Raw genomic sequence first — 6,658 nt, 5'->3', positions numbered from 1 at the left:
GGGCATTGAGCCCTATGTGGACCGCCTGATGACCTTCTATACTTGGAGGTGCATCCAGGGGTGGTACACCCTGACAACCCGGATCAAGGGTTTAAAGATTTGCGCGACCGAGCGCAGTCTCCGATCGTGGAAGCGGGAGTTCTTCTACATTTCTGCCCGCGCCATCCCCATTGCCATGAAGTTTAAAAATGGCCAAGCAATTCCGAGCCACCACGCCACCAACTACCAGGAGGCGGAATGGTTTGCAAAGATATCCCGGGTCCAATCTCCGGTTTACCGGTTTGCGGAGTCCGGGATGGTGATGCTGGGGATGAGCCGGGTATGGAAGGAGGCGTCTCAGGTTCCCATCCTTCTCGAATACGGTTTGAACTCTACTCCTTATGGTATGTCTTGTCTTTCTTGCTGATATGAGTTTGTCTTCTAACTGTTTCTTTTCTTTCAGAGGGGAACAATTTGGAGTCGCTCCTGTACCCGCGGGAAGCTGACGATCCTGTGCGGGTGGGTACTCGTGCTCTTGACGAGAACGAGTTGCCCATCCTGGAGCAAACAGCGGATCGGTTTGTGGAGGTCTATCCGCTGGGCCACGAGATCCTGAGCCACCGGCGGCCAGGTAAGGCGTTATTCTCTCCTCCCCCCCCTCAGTGCTGTACCCGCTGCTGGAATTCCTGACCTGTCTTCTTCTGAGGAATCCGCAGATGGTCCTCCGTTAGTGCGGAAGAAGAGGGCTGCCGGCGGGAAAGGGAAGGAGAAGGCGGCCTCCACAACCGATCCAGTGCTCCTATCTGACACTGAGTCAGATAGTGAAGAAGTGGCGGGGAACCCCGGTGGTGAGAAGACCACTGTTCCGGAGGCTACGACTGTTACCTCCGGAGAACCAATAACGACGACGGTGACCGGCATCAAGAGACCGGCTCCATCGGGTTCGTCCCCGCCCGTCCGTACGTTCAAGCTCAAGAAAACCCGTAAGTACAACTCTCTTGGCTTTTATTTTCGTAGTTTAATCTTCCAAATCTTTTAACACTTTTTTTTTCTTTACGCAGGTGTGGATGTTGGCGCATTCCAGGGTGAGGGGCCGAGTACTACCTCTCCGCCAATGACGGTAGGCTTGGTCAGCCTACCTGAGGCGTCGACCCAGGCGCCTGCGCCTGCTACCGCTGGTTCAGTTGCTCATTCTGAGCCGACTGTTCCAGCTGGGATGACGTCACCGCCGGCTGTGAGTGCGATTTTTACAACATCCTTCACAGAGCCGGCGGTTACTTTTGCTACTGAATCCGCGGCGGCGACCGCGGCGGACACCATGCTTCCGCCATCGACTGCGGCGGAAACCGTGTCGCCCCCGCCATCGGCCTCAACGGCCGAACCTTCAGGTACGCGCGGGGCTTCTTGCCAATCTTTGTTACCTTCCCATCTGCCTGACCTTTTGGATGGATTTCCCTTAGGTTCAGGTGATGGGTTCAGTGGTTATCGGCCTGTGATCGACCCTACAGGTGCGTAGGGTTCTTTTGGCCTTCATGTATTTTTTATCATCTTTTCCTAACTGCTTTGTTTCTTTTGCAGTGTCGGATTCCAATGAAGTGTATGTTCCAAGATGGAACATTCGCCGAGGAACAACCCTTCGCACACCTGTGGAGTGCGTGGACTGGGCTCGCCACGCTGCTCCCCATGGTGCGTTGGGGGAAGCCATGGCTAGCTACCAGGAGGGTAGGCTAACCAACGAGCTTCGAGTTCTCCAAGCCCGGATGCAGCCGCGCGTCGAGCTGCTTTGTCGTGAAAACGACAAGTTGAAAGCAGCTCGCGCCAAGGAAGTATCCCAAGCGCGGGCTCTTCGGGAGGAGAACCAAAAGCTGTCCGCAGCTGCTGCGGAGAAGGAGAAGGCCTTCAAGGCCCTCGAGGTTGAGGTTCAAGCGCGACTCGAGGCCCGCTCCAAGGCTGCCCAAGCTGTTAACGAACAGCTTCGGCTGGCTAAGGAGACTGCGAGGAACGCAACCGAGAGGGCCACCAAGGCTGAAGCCGTTGCTGAGCCTTTGCGTGTGGAGAATGAGGAGCTCAAGGCCAAATTAGAGGCTCTCCAACGCGCTCATGATGCCTTGGCGATGGAAGATGCCAAGAAGCTCCAGGAGATCTTGGACCAGAGGGGCGTGCTTGACCATACCGAGCGGAAGCTTAAGGGCGTCGAAGAGGCTGCCGCAAAGGAAGTGCTACTTGCCAACCTGAACAAAAGCGAAGCCGAACGCGCCTGCACCCAAGCTCAAGCCGCCCTTAAAGAAGCTCTGGTTGCCAAGGAATGGCTTCTTCGAGAAGCGTTGTCTCAGGTAAGTCTATCTTCATGTCTTCACGCTTTTCTTTGTAGATAGGGTGCTGACACTTGTATATTTTCTTATGTAGGTTGTGCATCGGGTCTTCTCAGAGACATCCTACGACGATGCAATGAGCGCGGCCCTCAACGCTTCTCACGAGGATGGGGAACGGGTCGGCTTCCTGCTTGGTCTAGGGTTTGTTGAGAAAGGCGTCCCGCCATCCAACTTCCCTTTGTACAATGTAGACACCGAAGCCATATATGACCAAGCAGTAAATCAATACGCCGCCTTCCCGCATCCGGTGGTGGAGAAGGTGAATGAAATTACTGCTGCTGATGATGGGCTGCCTATCCTTAAGGTTTTCCTTGAACAGCCACGCTCTACTGACGGCGCTGGTCCAAGTGGAAGTGGCCCTGAAGCCTGATCCTGAAGATCCATTCCCGCTGCTAGGATAGATTTAGTTTGTATAGATTTACTTTCTTGTAGGAGGGTAGTCACCCAGCCATTGTAACGAATATTTATGAAATGTAAATCTTTGTGCGGCTAAGACCGCTTGATTCATTGGATTCCTTGCTTTATAAACTTTATGACTTGCATTCTTTAGTTTAAATTAGCAATTTTCCAAGTGTTTAGGATAAGTTAACCTTTGAACGTGGTAGATAGGTGTGAAGTTTTGCTTCCTCCTTCGTGATTGTGCGGGTATGACCGTCACTTGCACTTGGTAGGATGGCTAAACTTTACCCATATCTGACCTGCGTGTAGGTTTGCCTCATCTTTGAGGATAAGTTAACCTTTGAACGTGGTAGATAATCGGTGTGAAGTTTTGCTTCCTCTTTCGTGATTGTGCGGGTATGACCGTCACTTGCACTTAGTAGGATGGCTAAACTTTACCCATATCTGACCTACGTGTAGGTTTTCCTCATCTTTGAGGATAAGTTAACCTTTGAACGTGGTAGATAATCGGTGTGAAGTTTTGCTTCCTCCTTCGTGATTGTGCGGGTATGACCGTCACTTGCACTTAGTAGGATGGCTAAACTTTACCCATATCTGACCTGCGTGTAGGTTTTCCTTATCTTTTTTTTTTTTTTTTTTTGTTTTTTTTTTTTTTTTTTTAGGATAACCTTTGAACGTGGTAGATGATAGGTTGAAGTTTTGCTTCCTTGTTTGTGATTGTGCGGGTAAGACCGTCACTTGCACTTACAAGGATGGCTAAACTTTACTTACATCATACCTGCGTGTAGGTTTCCCTTAACGTTGTGTTTATGCGGGTTTTTTCCGCCTTCCACACGTAACGACTTACTTCTTCCCGTTTACGCGGTTGTTTGGGCTAAAGGTTTTGCTTCTATCCACTTGGTGAAGTAGTCGATGGCTACCACTAGGAACTGAACATTTCCTGCTGCTGTAGGAAATGGGCCTGTCACATCGATGGCCCACTTCTGAAATGGCCATGAAGAAGTGACTGGAACAAGTTCATTCTTTGGGCGGTGCGTGTTGGGTGCGTAAAGCTGGCAAGACCTGCATTTTCTGATGTATGCCAGTGCATCCGTATGCATCCCCGGCCAAAAGTATCCCGCGTTGTTTAGCTTGGCTACAACAGCGCGAGGACCTGCGTGTACTCCACAGATGCCTTCGTGTACTTCCCTTAGGAGGTAGTCAGCATCTTGGTTGTCCACGCATCTCAAGAGTGGGCCAAGAAAGTTACGTCTGTAAAGGATGTCGTTGACGAGCTGATAATTTAGTGCTTTACAGCGTAGTTTTCTTGCCTGTGTTTTTGACTCTGGTAGTGTTCCTGCTGCAAGGTAATTTATTATTGGTGTCATCCACGTTTCTGTACCGGTTTGGATGACACAAATTTCCTTGTGCGGGACTGATGGTGCTTCGAGGAGTTCAATGCGGATGTCCTTTCCCAAGTGGGTGAAGGCTAGTGATGCAAGCTTGCTTAACGCATTCGCAGATTTGTTTTCGCTGCGCTTGACGTGTATGACTTTACAATCATTAAAATCACGCATAAGGGTTTTTGCCTGGGCGAGGTACAGGGCCATTGTGTCGTTTACAGCCGTGTACGTCCCATTTATTTGGTTGGCCACTAGCATGGAATCCACGTGGGCTTCCAAATTTTTCACTCCCATCTTACGCGCAATTCTCAATCCGACCAAGAATGCTTCGTATTCGGCTTCGTTATTCGTACTTGGAAAATCCAACCGAATAGCGTAAGTATATTCTTGGCCTGCTGGGTTGGTTAATTTTAACCCTGCGCCTGAACCCTCGTTATTGGCTGCTCCATCAGTGTAGAGTCGCCAGACATCATTGATGTCCTGTGCTGGGGAGGGTTGAGCCTCCTCCTGGCACTCTTTCTCTCGCGAAGCGGGGACTTCTGCAATAAAATCGGCCAGGACCTGGCCTTTTATGGCTGGTCTTGGCTTGTACTTAATTGCATATTCTCCCAATTCAATTGCCCATTTGGCTAGACGTCCCGATAATTCGGGTTTGCCTAGAACGTTTGAGAGTTTGAAGTTGGTGAGAATGGTGATTGGGTGGCCCTGGAAATATCGTCTTAACCTGCGTGAAGCGTGTATAAGTGCTAAGACCAATTTTTCGAGGGTAGAGTACCGGGTTTCTACGTCTGTTAGTACACGGCTAACATAATAGATTGGCATCTGGATGCCTTTTCGTTCTATTAGCAGGACTGCCCCGGTTGCTCTATCTGTTGCGGAAAGGTATAGGATTAACTCCTCTCCCGCTTGTGGTGCTGTAAGTGTTGGGAGTTCGATCAGGCGTGACCGAATCTCCTGAAAAGCTGCTTCCGCTTCTGGTGTCCAGCGGAAGTGCGTTTTCTTTAAGCAGTTTCTCAATGTTGACACGAAAGGAAACGACTTATCCGCATGGTTTACCAAAAAGCGATTAAGTGCGACTAGTCGTCCATTCAGTGTCTGAGCCTGTTTGATGGTGGTAGGTGATTCCATTTTAACAATGGCTTCGACCTTTTCAGGGTTCGCTCTGAAGCCATCTTTAGTAACAATGACTCCCAAGAACTTCCCTTCTTCCATCCCAAATGAACACTTGCTCGGGTTGAGCTTCATGTTTATCTTTCTGAGCGTGTTGAAAGTTTCTTCAATGTCTTTCAACATCGCTTCTGGCTCGGGGCTTTTGATGACCAAATCATCCATATAGACTTCCAAGTTTCTCCCGATTTGGGCATGAAACTCTTTGTCCATCAGTCGTTGGTACGTGGACCCTGCATTCTTAAGTCCGAATGGCATCATTTTATAACAAAATGTACCATCGGGCGTTCGAAATGCGGTTTTGTCCTGGTCATCTACGGCCATGTGGATTTGATGGTACCCCTTATATGCATCCAAGAAGCATTTAAGGCGAAATGGTGCCAACGAATCCACCTTAAGATCAATTTCCGGTAACGGATAACAATCTTTGGGGCATGCTTTGTTCAAATCTTTGAAATCTATGCACATGCGCCATTGTTTGTCATTCTTTGGTACCATTACGGGATTTGCAACCCATGTTTGATATCTACTAACGCGTATGATGCCTGCGTCAAGGAGTTCCTTGACTTGGGTTCTACACGCGTTAGTTTGTTCAGGCCCCATTACTCTGCGCTTTTGTACGACTGGCGTGACAGCCGGATCGCACTTGAGCTTATGCTCCGCCTTACTTCGGGGTACACCAGTCATGTCAGCTGGTGCCCACGCAAAGATGTCAGCGTTTTTCTGCAGTAAGCGTTTGAGTAGGGTGCGGGTGGGATCAACGATTGTTGGTCCAATGGTAACGGCCTGGTCGGGGTATTTGCCATTGAAGGCCCATTTTTCCGGTTCGGTGATGGTTGGTTTAGCCATCTTTGGTTTGGGTTTAGATGAGACAGATGCGATGCATACCTGGGGAATGCCAGTGATCATCGCTACACCCTCAGCTGTTGGCCATCCCATCATGCCGTGGACTGAAGATACCACGGCGTTGAATCTTGCCATCCCGTCTCTCCCGAAGAGGATGTCGTACGTGTGGTGTGGCTTCCTCATCACGACAAAGTCCACATCCTCTGTGCGGGAGTGTTTCCCATCTGTAAGAGTGACGGGGAAAGATAGGATACCCAGGGGGGTTTCTGTACTGCCGTCAAACCCTTCCATTGAAGCGTAGACCGTTTCCAGGCGTTCTTTGTCTTCATCATCCAGCTTGTCAAAGAACTGCCTGTACATCACTGTTGACGAAGCGCCGTTGTCAACAAGAGTGCGGGAAGTGATGTAATGCCCCAGCTGGCTTTTGATGACGATGGGGCCTTCTTTGCTGGGGCCTCCTGGCACTCGCGGGAAGCGCACCTCAGCTTCCTTCCACGCACATGGTTCTGTCAT

The sequence above is a fragment of the Bidens hawaiensis genome, unplaced genomic scaffold (genome assembly GCF_021521415.1).
Source record: "Bidens hawaiensis isolate Kalapana, Puna unplaced genomic scaffold, B.hawaiensis_p1.1 tig00024841_1, whole genome shotgun sequence".
Lineage (NCBI taxonomy): Eukaryota > Viridiplantae > Streptophyta > Magnoliopsida > Asterales > Asteraceae > Bidens > Bidens hawaiensis.
Note: the sequence above shows the minus strand (reverse complement) of the source record.